This window comes from Xyrauchen texanus, chromosome 21, assembly GCF_025860055.1.
Source record: "Xyrauchen texanus isolate HMW12.3.18 chromosome 21, RBS_HiC_50CHRs, whole genome shotgun sequence".
NCBI lineage: Eukaryota > Metazoa > Chordata > Actinopteri > Cypriniformes > Catostomidae > Xyrauchen > Xyrauchen texanus.
The window spans coordinates 30,433,752-30,449,270 of NC_068296.1; the positions used below are offsets into that span (position 1 = coordinate 30,433,752).

Below are 15,519 nucleotides of genomic sequence, written 5' to 3' on the forward strand. Positions count from 1 at the left end.
GTAACAGGGTACAACCACAGTACACAGTATAAGGTAAACTAAAATGAGTTTAAATCTGAAATCCATCACAACACAACCATGTTTTATGCCGATAATATTCAGCCAGAATCACGTTCACAAATTCACTGAGATGTTGGAGTAAAATAACGCTAGAGCAAAAATATGAATCTCCTTATTAGAGGCAAATCAATCCTGCATCATCAGTTTGTTGAATAAAGTTGAATTATGTGCATCGGTACTTGAAATCTCAGATATCAGAGAACCACGCCTGTATTTACAGCAACTCTCCACATGCACACATCAGTTCCTTTATATCTAATGCACTGCAGTCATCAAAACACAAGCGCAGGGTAATGCAGGCTTGCATCTGTATTTTAATTTAAGATAAATGCAATCAACAGAAATGTATGTGTCTTAATATGTTAAATAATTTATGCACGCATATACATTACATTACAAGGTCCAGATGTCCTGCACAAACAATACAATTCATAAGATGGCATACATATGCTGTAAGAGAAGTCAAATTAGTCTGCTTAATGAAGCAGAAATCTGATTATACATGAAACGGTTTCGATTACTGCTGGAGATTCAACACATACACATGAACTCACCCAGCGGTTTGTGTTCGCAAATATAACACAGAAGATTTTAATTTTCTTATGTTTGTTTTGGGTCTGATTTGTTCCGAGCATCCAGTTGTTCGGTTTCTGAGATCAGACCATCCGAATCGGGCCTTTTGTAGAAAAGGAAATGAACTGAGATAAAAATGTCGCTGCGCTTCAACACGGTGTTTGAGAATCCAGCGCTGCCACTCTGATTCACTGAAGAGCACCTTCACAAATATTACTCCAGGGGGCGCTTGGAGAATCATTCAAATGTCATTGTTTTTTTGTACGTTCAAATGGTAATAATTTACATGTATTACTGCGCTAGAATTGCTACTTGACATACAAATAGACATCCGCCGCATTAATTTATACAAAATAATTAATTAAATATAATTTTCAAGTAATCACAAACGACGGCGATTAGTTCATCCTCAAAAGCTCTGAAAAACGTAACAGAAAGACAGTGCCATCTTCGTGTTGCTTTAGTAGCGGTCTAGAAATTGAATCACACCTTAATAATGTCACAAACAAATTTCACAAGGAAGAGTTAAAATAGGAGAATTATCATTTAGACTAAGAGCCAAACGCGGAAGTAGAGAGTGGCATTGCTCTGCTGCTGAAAAGCTCTTTAACTCCAGCGCTGCCTGTGCGCGTGCGCGACAGCTCCACGCCACAGAAATCAACGCGCCTCAGAAATCAATAGAAATCAATAGCTTTGAGCCCGTGATTGAGTTCAGAAATGTATCGTGCGACGGCGGCCGCTTAATCTCGCAAAGTTTGGTCACGGATCTGTTGGCCGCAGAAAGTAACAGCAACTAAAGTTAAGCGACGAGCGCACCCGTGTGGATGACACAAAGCGCTAATCTGACAAACCCAAATAAGATAAATAGATGAATTTGAAATGACATTTTGCACTCTATAGGTCAGTTGAAGAACCAGGCTGTCCACCTGAATGTCCATTTGAATGTAATTAATTGAGATGCTAAATGTATTACTATTAATTTCAAACTTTCAGTAATCAAGTGAAGTCCTCATCTTGTTTTTATATTCCTCCAGAAAACAGAATTGTGTTATTGCTGAAATGTGGAGCTGTGGAGAGCTTTATCATTTGAGTGGCCACAAAAAGAAACTATAGCCTTGTCTGTGATAAGCTAAAATCAAGAAAAAGGACTTAAAGTTCTGAAACCCAAACCAAAGTCTGGGACAAAATGCTTATGTGGTCTTGAAAGTTGTTGCTCTGGCAAAAAAAAAAAAAAAAGTCTTGGATATTTAATCTCTAATTACATTTAATTTATGTGCAATTACTCAGTAATTTGCTCCAGTGAAACCTTAGTGAAAATAAGAGTCTGAAAATTACTATTGAACATAAAACAGGATTTATTGACAAGGACAACAGCAACATTTCTTCAAACAAGAAACATGTTATTTCAAATTACTTCAAAAATAATCAACTCAAAATGATTCTCCCCTGATGAGTGAACTTCTGTGCTGCAGCGTTCAGATGAACTTTAGTACAAAACTATCACAACTTTCACAGGAAGATGTCTTTATTCTCAGTATTCTATAAAACAAATTGTGTTTTTAGCCAACTCAAGGCACTCTGTGAAACGTTTTTCGAGACCTATGAACTGTATTAGGTTGTTTTGGGGCTAATTTTAATCGCAATGCCATCCTGCAAGTAACGATGTGCAATTTCCAGACCCAAAACAACGTAACAAGGTGCAGAGATGTTGAAATAATCCACACAGAGCGACATGAGCTTGGCTCTCACTCACACAGACACTTGTGACACTGTATTTGAGGCTGCCCAAGTCCCTGCCTGAAGGAAAGAAGCCGAAGTCAGTCAGAGATTCTCAGCCACAAGCAAAAACCATAACAAATTATCTACAAAAATATTGGCGGTAATTCCATTATCGGCATGATGATATTTAGATTTTCCTTATGCACCCTTAATGTGAACCCTTTGGAATTACCTGCATTTATGTATAAATTTGTCTTAAAATCTGGTTTGATCTTCATCTAAGTAACAATAATGAACAAACACAATCTGTCCACCCCCGGACATACGGGTATAAAAGGCGGGTTCTGCACTGAGGAGCTGAGAACAAGGTTCAGCCATTACAGCTGCTTGGTAAGTGTTGAGGCAAGGTGGGACTCAACGTCTAGTACACTAGTTACACTAGTAAACTAGATGTTCCCCTTCTGTCACTCACTCAACGTTGTGTCGATTGTAGTGACACAAGGCGTCCCTGTTCAATAGCGCAACTACACTGTCCGTGTTACGTGATCTGCTGATGCTGGTGCAGCAGGCTATAGTGTGCCAAAGGCGCATGAGAATCAGAATGCATGTAATCCTCCCCAACGCCCCACTAAGACTTCATATTGTTTTTATTAGTTTCCCGGCATCCAACTAAAGATGGAAAAGAGATGCTCTGAACCAGGGTGAGCTTGCTCTTTTCCCAGTTGACCTGAAGCCCTAGATGGCTGAGGTGCCTGAGCACCTGGTCCCTGTGGAAGAATAGTGCCTCTCGAGAGTGAGCTAAGATCAGCCAGTCATCGAGGTAGTTGAGAATGCAGATGCCTACTTCCCTTAGTGGGGCAAGAGCAGCCTCTGCGTCCTTCATAAAGACGCGATGGGACAGGGACAGGCCAAAGGGGAGGAACTTGTACTGGTAGAACCGTAGAAAGAAAGGGTCGGTGTTGGGGCAGAATCGAGACGTGGAAGTATGTGTCCTTCAGGTCTACCGCTGCGAACCAATCTTGATGCTGAATGCAAGTTAGAATGTGTTTTTGCGTGAGCATCTTGAATGGGAGTTTGTGCAGAGAACTCGCAGGTCCAAGATTGGCCTCAACCCACCTCCTTTTTTGGGTACAATGACGTAAGGGATCCAACAGCAATGCTCTTAGAGGTGAGTGGAATAGTAGTGAGTGTCTCAGCTCGCTGATCACACGACCGCTGTTCTCCGAAGAAAGAATTGAATGAACAGAGGCACATCCCTGAACAGAGGCACAACTTTTATACCCGTATGTCCAGGGCGGGACATGCAAATTCTGTTCGCCAATTTGGCATTGGCCTTTTTAATATTCAGAGGTATCCGAGGCTCCCGAAAGAAGCCCCTTGTGTCACTACAATCAACACAACATTGAGTGAGTGACAGAAGGGGAAAGCTAATTAGAGTCAGGAGTTAGCAAACCTAGCATCCAATTAATGAAACAGCAACTTTGACTTATAAAAAGCACTCAAATAGTTTGAGTTTGCTATTCACAAAAAGCATCTGCTGATGTGGACTATGACTTGCAAAAAAGAGAGCTTTGCATAAAGCTGGAGAGGGTTACAAATCCATCTCGAAGAGCTTCGATATTCATCTGTCCACAGTTAGACAAATTGGCTATTAATGGAGATGATTTAGTACTGTTGCTACTCTTCCCTAGAAGTGGCCATCCAGTTAAGATTACTCAAAGGGCACACCACAGATTGCTCAGTGAGGTAAAAAAAAATACATGCTCAAGACATGAGGAATCATTGGAACTGGTTAACATTTCTTTACATGAGGCTACTGTATGGAAAACATTAAACAGGCATGGTGTATATGGCAGGACATGACAAAGGAAGCCACTGCATTCCAAAAAAAACATTTTGACACTCCACAACGCTACTGGGAATAAGTTTTGTGGACTGATGAAACTAATGTTGAATTGTTTGAGAAGAAAACGCAGCACTACGTATGGCGTAAAAAGGGCACCACAGACCAAGGCGATTAGGAATTCCTGTTTATATCTGCATCTCCTGCGGAACGTGTTTAGATGTGCTCTACAATATGGAATAGCCTTTCTGTGAACCCCACAGAAAGGTAAATTCACCCTATCATCCGTTGTAGCCAAGTATATTCAAAATGGTTAATGAAATAAAAATCTTTTTTTTTTTTGTTTGGTTGGAGAGGAAGAAAGAGCTTTTTCAGCATTCAGCATTGAGCAGCTGCTACGAGGTACATGCACAATTCAAGCAATGCAAGGAAGCATTGAATTAAGAACTGACTCCTGTATCCTAAGCAATTAAGAAGGTCTCCAGTTTACATTAAAACCAGTTGAACCGTAACTCGGTTCAACCCGTAACGGGAGATTATTTTGAAGAGTGCCTCCACAACATTATGTGCAGAGATGCTGCATAGAGGCACTGTTCTGGATATCGTGTTGCATAGTCTACTAGGACTAACACAAAGTGATGTCCACATGCTGACCGCTCTAATGGCCCAACGAGGTCCATGCCAATTCTCTTGAAAGGGACCTTCATCAGTGGAAGGGGGCGCAATGGTGCTTTTGTGGTGGCCGATGGATTCACCAGCTGACATTCGCGGCATTCCGCACACCACCTGCAAACATCGCTGCCAATGCCCGGCCAATAAAAACAGGCTATTAGTCGGTTCAGTGTTTCCTTTCCCTAAATGACCTGCCACTGGATTATAATGAGCTGCCTGGAACACCATTTCCCGGCGACTCTGCGGTGTTAAGAGCTGGGTTGTATCTTCCTTTGTTTGAGCATCCTGCGTCACTCTATACAACCACTTGTTTAGAACTGAAAAATAGGGATATGAAAGTCTAACACCCGGCCAGAGCTGTTGACCATTGATCACTCTCACTTGGTCCAAGGCGTGCTTGAGGGTTTTGTCTCACGACTGCTCCAAAGGAAAATCCCCTTTGGGAAATCACCTGAGGATGGGAGGGGCCGCAGCCTCTCCCCCTCACATCATCCTGAACTTGGAGCTGACGAAGACGGCCCTGGCTCTGCCTCCCTTCCCCGAGCATCACACACTTCTCATCTCCTCCCGTTTGTGCAGGACCCATCTGTGCATATTCCCTTTAATACATTTCTAAATTCAGGCCAATTAGTCCCCAAAATCAACGCATGGGTGAGGCAGGAACTAGCCATGACCATATGGTCCTCTGCCAGTCAGTCAGCTTTCTCCAGCGATGCTGGGTGGTGGTACTGGACCCACTCCGGATTAGCTGCTTCAGCACCACCTGGTCAATCACTCCCAACCTCATTGCAAGCCCCCGGCAGCAGCCATTTCCGACATGCGTCTCGGATCTGTTGGGTGAAGGCAAACAGGCGGCCGGGCTTCTCCAGCTTCATGGAATGAAACAGCTGGCGGTACTTGTCTGGACTACGGCCAACCTGCTGCATGATGGACATCTTCAGGTCCTCATAAGCCAGGAGGTTAGCTGCCGGCAGATGTTGAGCAGCAAACTAGGCTTCCCCGGACAGCAACGGGAAGGCTTCAGGGTCATCTTCCACCCCATCTTCAAGAGTGTGTGTGGGGGCAGGGAGTGTGGTTGTCCGGGAGTGCAGCCGAGGCTCTCTCCTGGCTGAGGAGGCTGGTCCTCTACTTGAGCTTGTAGGATCTTGCAGAACCGGCGATATTGGTCTTGGCGAAGCTCAAGCAGGGAATGTTGGTGGGACTGGTGTAGGCCGGCGAGAGACTGGAGGATCTCTGCCAATTGCAAGGAATCCATGGGGCGTACTTCCTCTAACTTCAAACCCGGTTTTCGGCACCAGTGTAAAAGACTCCACAATGCTAGGGAAGGAGGACACAGGGAAGCAGGTTTTCCAGACTCATGTAAGGTTTTAATCACCACTTCAATGCTTTACAACTTTCACAGACTCCACAGTTTCAGAGGCACGTAGACAGTCAAACTTATTTAGCTTCACAAAATAAACTAATTAGCTTCACAACATTAAACTCATTAGCTTCACAAGCATTGTAGACTTCCTTGTGCCAGACTCTCTCTGCCTCTCTGCTGGTGGTATGGCCATTTATATGCCGCTCTCTCCATGCTCACTGTAATTAGAGACAGGTGTCAGACATAATCTAGCTCAGGTGTAAGCCTTACTGCTTTCCCTCTCTCCGGACTGACGCTCGGCCACGCCCCCGCTGCCACAATAAATATGAAATAAGGATATTTAGTTTTATGTTAGACAGAAACTCTAAGATATTTTTAGGTGATACATTTTTTTAAATGTCTGATAAGCTTGTTTCTGAGTAAAACCTTTGTCTATTAGTATTAAAAGCAGTGCAATCCAATAAAATGTGCTTAATAGTCAGTATAGTCTGACAGGAAAGACATGATGGAGGTTCTACACCTTTTAATAAAAATCCATGTGTCAGTCTAGAATGACCTATTCGACACCTAATATATACAATTTGATCATGTCTATTTTCAAAGTTAGGGAAAAGATTATTGGTTTTTAAGGGGATTTAAGGGGATTTTAGTAATGGTTTTAGGTCCGAGGGTGGAAAACAACACTGTGATTTCTAGAGAAAGGGCTTCTTTAGCTGCGATGTCTGCCTTCTCATTGCCTGACAGTCCAAAATGACCTGGGAACCAGCAGGAAAAGATACTGAATTTTTCTTTCTGTAAGTTGTCTCCTTTAGTTAAAATACCCAAAATAATGGTGTGATCAGTCTTTTTTTGTCCTTGTTCATTCTTAAAATTTTCCAAGGCTAAATGTAAAGCACAAGCTTAAGCAGTAAAGATTGAGCATTTTCCAGGAATACAGATTCCATAGTGTTGATCGATAACTGTTGCTGCCAAAACTTTATTATCTGTTTTTGATCCATCAGTGAAAACAGGTTTATGAAAAGCAAAATCACATCTTATATCTAAACATTTCTGGTGGTACTCTACATCTATACTGTTGTATAGGTTCATTTTAAAAATGATATTTGAACTTTTCAGATCCCATGGTGGAATAGGACAAACATGAGTTTGGGTTAGGTTGTCCAAATTGATTTCCAGGTTCTCTAGATAAGGTTTCATCCTCATTCTAAAATGTCTGATATATCTGGGTCTGGCTTCATATAAGTACGATCGGTCAGGGTGAAAAAATGTCTGGATTGCTTTGGTTTGCCTTATGTTTCACTGCATATTGTAGTGCCAACTTCAAACGTCTGTTCTGGAGTGAAGGTTCTCTGGCTTCTGTGAAAATACTCTAAACAGGAGAGGTTCTGAATGCTCCTAAAGCCAGTCGAAGTCCTTGGTGATGTATGGTGTCCAGAATTTGAATTTAGGACTTTCTTGCTGAGCCATAAACAAAGCATGCATAGTATTGCCAGGATCTGACTAGTACTCTATAAAGACGTAAAAGTACAGATTGCAAAGATTGCATTCATGTTTTATCCTCTGTAACAACTGCACAGATCATCAACATATAAACTGCAAAACATATTGGGCATTATAATGTTTGCTATACTATTCATTTTGATACTGAAAAGTGTAAATGGGAGAATGCTACCTTGAGAGACCCCTAGGATCTGAACATGGAAATGCCTATTAGACAGGAAATTGGAAATAAAAATGGGTAATTTGCCTCGAAGAACGAATTCATATAGACCTTTAAGGATGCCTGTGGCAGGGCGTAGGGCGGGCCGGGTCATGATTCCACACACCCGGCCTCTAATCAGGCTAATCAAGCCTCAGAGACAGATAAAGGCCAACTGGAGACTGCAGTGGGAGAGAGTGAGATTAACAGACAGCTGTCCGTAAATCTCTCTCTCTGGCGCACTGCAGCTTCCAGTCGGCCTTTATGCCTCTCTGAGTAATCAGTTATTGATTCATGAATTAATTACTTTTACAATATTGTAATGGGATTATGTTAATACACACATTACTCATTACTGGACATAATTAAATATTAAAACAAAAGGTAGTATATATATATATATATATATATATATATATATATATATATATATATATATATATATATATATATATATATTCTAGGTCTGTTGTGTCATGTTGTGTGGACATGCCATTCATAATTTGAAAAGATGATCTGTGGATGTGCTGTGTCTGTACTACCATCAGAGGGCGACACTCTATTATTAAATATCAAAGAATCGCTTTGACTCACTTCAGAAGGAGTGGCAGCACAGTCATACAGGTAGCTATTGATGAACCAAGAGAGGAATTAAATGAATGAACTACTTAACTAGTAAACTAATTACTGAATTATTTTCAACAATGACTAAATATTAAATAAACAGTTTTTCTTAATTGTTTACATCCTCCGTTAACACTAAGACTACACATAGCATAATAACGCTTTCCATAATTCCTTATCTTATTAAAGATTAACACTAACATGAAACTATTTAGCAAAATAAATATATATTGTACATTGTTTTCCACTGTATATTATACTTTGTATTGTTTTGTAAGTACATTGCAAACACTGTCTCATGTATGCAGAGTTGGGAGGGTTACTTTTGAAATGTATTCCACTACAGATTACGGAATACATGCTGTAAAATGTCATTTGTAACATTCCGTTAGATTACTCAAGGTCAGTAATGTACTCAAAATACTTTGGATTACTTCTTCAGCACTGGTAGATTTTTTCAGTTGTTTTAAATGTTAAAAATACATTCTCTGAAATTCCTAGATATCTTATGTAGTGTTGTTTCTAAAACAAGATAAATCAAACGGATCTTGTTTTAAAAAAAAAATTTATAGGAAAACTACAAAAATTATTATCAAGAAAATGATTTTTGCCCTAATATCAAAGGTCTTACTAGAAAAAAGAAATTATGATCCAATGTGAATGTTCTTGATAAAAAAATATGATCATGCCTGGTAACGTGTGCATGTAAAGTTGCTAGAAATTGCATTTTAGCTTAGCGTAAAGATGACAAATTACTCAAGGTTTATTTCTATTTCTTGTGCTCCAAACTTACTTCAAACTTACTTCTCTGTCTGCTCGGAAGAATGTAACACATCATAAGAAAGTGTTTCACTGCTATTCAAATGCAGTTTAGATCGCATCATATATGTGCATAAATGTTTTCCATCGGAAAGGACTAAATATTAAATGAAACAAATGACAATAAAATGCAAAGTAATCTCTTCAGAAATCAAAATACTTTTTGAATGTAACTGTATTCTAATTACCAATGAATTAAATTGTAACTGTAGTGGAATACAGTTACTTATATTTAGTATTTTAAATACATAATCCTGTTACATGTATTCAGTTATTCCCAAACCCTGCACATATGTCATAAATCTGTAACTATAACTATTTCCACCAGCACAGTCACATGGCAATAGAGTGTCTGTTCTGTTCTATTCTATATGTTTATATTATTAGTACTATTTAACCTTACCTTGCATGTAGGATGCTAATGTGTAGATGCTGATAGGTTTGAGAACTTTCAGACTCCTCATCCTCACCTGTTGAGGCCCCTATGCATTGATAAGGTCATTTGACCATCATCTTCAGTCACCACTCCACAAACAGAACATGATGCTTTGTGACAGTCAGCCAATGCTTATACAGATCATCCAACATGCTGGTGACCACCGGACCTGAAACAAAACAAAAGTGAAAGAGAGACAAAAACCATTAACATGGTTTTTAAAAATTAATGATCATGTAACTTTGAAGATTATGAATCAAGCATGAACTCAAAATAGTCCATTTTTGCTTTCCTAATACACATTCCTAGTCTTATTATGCACAATCCATCGGTGCATGTTATTTTGAATAATAAAAAAGGTTGTCTTTATTATCTCTCATTGAACTATGTGTTACAGTGATTGTACAACAGGTAAATAACTGCAATGCATGGCCCTGTGGTTATCATTACTTGCAATAGCAAAGTGGTAGAAAGACACCAATTTATTGATGATAATGATGATAAGATTTAACAATTCTTCCATCAAGAAATAAAGTTCATAAGCTGAACTGTAGGCCATTTATGGTTACAACCAACTAGGGGTGGGTAAAAATATACATTTTCAAATGCATCACGGTCTTAATTTGAACAATCTCAATATTGATTCTTAAATCCCAAGATCAAACTTTTATGTGCAACGCTCTACAACAATGAGAGGAAATCACTTGCCTTTGCAACCCATTTTCGCGCTTTGTTACTTTAATATATACTGTACATTAGGCATCTGGCTGGTAAATATTTAGATTTTCACTCACCAGTAATTTTGAAGTTTAGTGGTGGAGTATTCAGCATCCTTTCACTGTGTGTTGAGAGTAAAATTTGTTCTGTATGATGTGTGTCCAAAGACGAGATCCACCCTTTCTGTCCTTTACAGTCAGTATTGATCAAAAACAATAAAAAGAAAATAAGCATTTAAATCTAATCACACATAGGCAAAGCTGATCAAGTTTCTTAAAGAGACAGTACATGTTTTAGCATGTGTTCAGAAAATCTACGTAAATTCTTGTAAATAGTACAAATTATGCAAATAAATAGACATACAATAAAAAATAATATATTACATTAATATTTATTGATTGAATACATTGAATTGTTCATTTACAAAATGCAAAACGATGAAAAACGAATCAAATATAATTAGAAAAATTTGTATTTTCGTAATGTACCTAGTTAGACGGTCCCCTGCATAATTAACAGCATTAGCTGGGAGATCTTTTCTTTCATATGTAAGCAAATTCAATCGAGAGCTTGTGAATCGTAATTGAATCGGGTAATCTGTATCAGTACCCAGCCCTACAACCAACATAACAAACAAAGATCATTCTATGAATACATAATGCAATCATTAATATATAATTCAATTAGTACACTGTCACATGTTTGTGTATAAGGGCTGTTTTACAACAGCTTCATTCAGAGTGGAATGGTTAAACCCTGATTCGCTAGCAATGGCAAGATCATGGGTTACATACAGGATTTCAGGTACCTAAACGTCCAACAACAACAATTCGTTAAGTAATATTAAATTCAGTGGATGCCTTCACAGGTCTTAAAATGTGGCTCTTCCAATCAGAGTCTGAACTATGTGTTTTATAATAACAGGTTTGATTAGATTACCTGTGACATAGCAATGTCACAGGTAATCTAAGAATGTAACACATCATAAGAAAGTGACTCAAGAGAAAGCATACAGTAATTTCCTCATTTATTTTCTGCCTGCAACATGAATAATAAACAATATTTAAATGTAAGCGCAGCGTAGTTCTAGTGGAAGACTAGCAGCTGTACATCATCGCACCATTAGCTGGGTAATTCCCAGCCAATCACATGTAAGCCGTTGCTTTATAAGTCACAATCTATCACATTGCTGTTTCAGTGTGCTAACATGGCAACCTCCACCACCCCACCACCACCAGTTGAGTCCCACCCTGCACAGGGGTAGTCTCCAAAACTTCTTTGGACCGCCAGACGGTGCCTACACCAAAGAGAGACATTACTTTTCTGTTTTATATTCATCAAATAAATGTCATATCAAATCTCACTCAAGTCTGCAAGTCTCCCTGATAGAACTAAATTTCAATATGTTTACATACTTTGAACTAATTTTTGATGCTACAATAATTCAATACATTTTGGCTGGGGACTCACAGAACAACAGACACACCAACGCAGAATGCAAACCAGCACAGGTCAGATAAAATGCCCTCTCCATGTATTGTGTTTTAAGTTCATTAACAGATTAATACTCGATTGCTACCGCATTTCCGACATCACATGGCACATCTGCAGTGTAGACAGCTTTATTAATAATAATGGGAGGAGTCGCATCCTTTTCAGTGATAGAAATATATTCATATTTCATGATATGTGTCATAGTACTCCAAGATACATAAAAATACCATGGTTTAACTATGACACATGTCAAAAACATGGGATTTTCTCTGACTATGCCTGAAAAAAAGTGTAAAATATGGTGCTTTTTGTTAGGAATATAACAGAATAGGCTATTATTTGTCAAAAAGGAAATCATAGAAAAAATTATGTTTTTAAGAAAAATGCTTAAATACTCAGAAAGCAAAGAAATAGATAAGTATATATAAGTGCCACTCTCCAAATAATTTTTTTTATAAAACAATCAGTGTGCTCTTTTTTATATTTTCGCCCCTGTCCCTGCTGAGGCCTGTACACGCCACTGGTTTTGCACATACAATTTCAGTAAGAAGATAAGTCACACATCAAAATACATTCGTGAACTGGGTGTAAAACTTAAAATGCCAGATTTTCAATGTGGACAGATTTTTGGACCCCACTGTATCTTAACCGATATCTCAAACAATCAGAGGTGTTTCACACTTGCTGCCGCTGCAGTTGTTACGCACTTAACACAAAAATAATTCAGAAATCAGGACAAATGGCAAGATGGCATAAAAGAGAGAGAGAAAGACAGATGTCGTGCTAAGGCAGAATATGTTATCTCGGGCCTGTCTGTATCTCCACCCCAAAGCTTTTATCACACCTGCACAAAGGAAGGTAATATATCACTATGTGTGTGTGTGTGTGTTAATCTGAGCCAAACACACGCACACACGTACACGCGTACACGCAAGGTGATAAGGGCCTCACACTCAAGTGAACTCATGCAACCAGGTCCTAAGGAAACAGGATGTATAGGTTGTAAATAATGTTCTGATCCACACATCAAAGTCACACGCAATGACCAACTTACTCATGATCCTGAGAACTCTACACATATGCAGACAAATGCATGCCTGCTCAAACACTCACACACACACACACCCACACTCACACACACCCACAGAGCTGTGTGGATACACACGCAAAGCCGAACCTGCTCGACAGGGTAAAGCGCAGCAGCCAGCAAGGTAAAATAAACTGTGCTGGAAGCAAATCCTTCAAGCATGACAACAACAGCTACACGCTGAAACTAATATCACAGGGCTGGAGGCGTGCCACTGTGAATTAGAGACAGTGAGAGTGGTGCGGGGAGCGATTACATAAATGCATTGGACACAAAAGCGATAAATCGCCACGCTTAAATTATTAGACCACAGAATGCAGTCGCACTGATCAAAGAATATGCTGCATTAACGTTATTCAGAGGAAAGGTAGGATGCATACTGCACAACTCCAGCTACACAAATGGAAACATGGAAGCAGAGATACTGTTTCAAGCTGCACAAACTTGAAAATTTTGCATTCTCAGTGTTGCCAAAAGGGGTGCTAAAGGAGGCATTAGAGTTAACTGTCTTCTTCTATCATCAGCTTTCTCTTTCTGGTCAATTACTGGCTGTGTCTCGTTTGGAAGGATGCGTCCTCTGGAGGTCGCATTTGTCGAATGCGTACGTCATGGAGTCTGTCTTATTTCAGAAAGCGAGTATGACACTTCGAATGTGACTTTCTTTCACAGGAATTCGGAGGATGCATGAGGTGTCTCCTTCGTGGGCACTCATAACCCAAAATTCTTTGCTTCAACGGAAATGTCTAAAAATACTGATGCCAGTTTACCTGTAAATATGATGTTCGCAAGTAATGTTACTTCCCAAGTTGAAGTACCACAGTAGATGGTGCAGAGTATATAATATGTATTATTATATTAATATATAATTAAAATAAAGTATTAGACTAAACGTACACCTGTAAAATCTATTTTCTTTTCTCTTTACATCATTATAATTCTCTTAAAATGTACCTCATACATTCCTTTCTAAAGGGACTTTGTTCCCTTCTCACTCAAAGCGCTTGTTAAAGAGTGGCGTGCTGTCATAGCAACCATGTTACATTCCGTTTCCGTTTGTCCACGAAAGCTGTCTCATTTAAACAAGGCTTGGTATACTTCAAAGGATGCATCCTACCTTGCACGCAGCCTTCCAAATGAGACACAGCCACTGTCATGGCGGAGCAGCAGTTTGAAGAGAATTGCAGAGCACATTAAAGTTAATTAAATGGTTTGTTTAATTCAGAGCTTGCGGTAGGTCTATCTTTAAAGGTTCATAAGTTATCTTTAAAAGAAATGATGGGATTTTTAACAGAACCCACCTGTTGCAGGATTATATGTTTTCAGACCAATAGCAGACGGGGGTAGTGTTTGGGAAACCAATCTGAAAACAGTCATTATATATGCAATTCTCTTAGGTGACGTTACAGGCATCAAAATGGCAAACTTCACATTTACAAGGGCAGAAGTTTGGCGATGCAGAAGAAGTTTTAGGTTTAATGTCTTCTCAATAATAACAATAACTTCCAGACAGTGTGAAAGGTTGAGGTCGCATTCACTTGAATTCTCAGCTTATGCACCACAAACAGCCAATAGTTGATTTAAGTGTTTCCAAGACTACAGTTCAGCAATACAGCACTTCCTACTGGAACAAGCTGTTTATGTAGAGCTTTTGTGTGTGTGTGTGTGTGTGTGTCCTGTACATTGTTTGTGCATGCACAAATCTGTGTGTATGTATGTGTGTGTGTGTGTGTGTGTGTGTGTAATGGTTTATGTAAAGTGTGGCGCAGTGAGGAAACGATAATTACAGAGTAAAACAGGACGGGATTACAGATGCCAACCGAGCAAAGTGAGACCTGTTGAGCCTGTATGCGCTCTCTTCCTGATTTGGCCTTGTCTCTGTCTCTCACTCACTCACTCACTCACTCACTCACTCACTCACTCACTCACTCACTCACTCACACACACACACACACACACACACACACACACACACACACACACACACAAACACACACACACACACATGTTGTGTTTCCATGTTTTATGGGGACTTTCCATAGACATAATGGTTTTAATACTGTACAAACTTTATATTCTATCCCCTAAACCTAACCCTACCCCTAAACCTAACCCTCACAGAAAACTTTCTGCATTTTTACATTTTCAAAAAACATAATTTAGTATGATTTATAAGCTGTTTTCCTCATGGGGACCGACAAAATGTCCACACAAGGTCAAAAATTTCGGGTTTTACTATCCTTATGGGGACATTTGGTCCCCACAAAGTGATAAATACACGCTCACACACACACACACACACACACACACACACACACACACACAGAGAGAGAGACGCTTTTTTTATTTTTGTATTTTTATTTTCTATATATATAAATTGTGTGGGGGATAATATTCCAAATTCCTCAGTCCATTT

At 39.4% G+C, this 15,519-nt stretch overlaps 1 protein-coding gene across 1 annotated transcript in view; it reads right to left on the minus strand.

Annotated features, from left to right (window-relative positions):
* Window positions 1-779, minus strand: part of LOC127661651 (tyrosine-protein kinase CSK) — a 45,117-nt gene extending 44,338 nt beyond the window's left edge. The window contains exon 1 of the mRNA XM_052152464.1: window positions 615-779. The gene's annotated coding sequence lies outside the window, so the exon portion shown is untranslated. The remainder of the gene's footprint in view (window positions 1-614) is intronic.
* Between the last annotated feature and the right edge of the window lie 14,740 nt (window positions 780-15,519).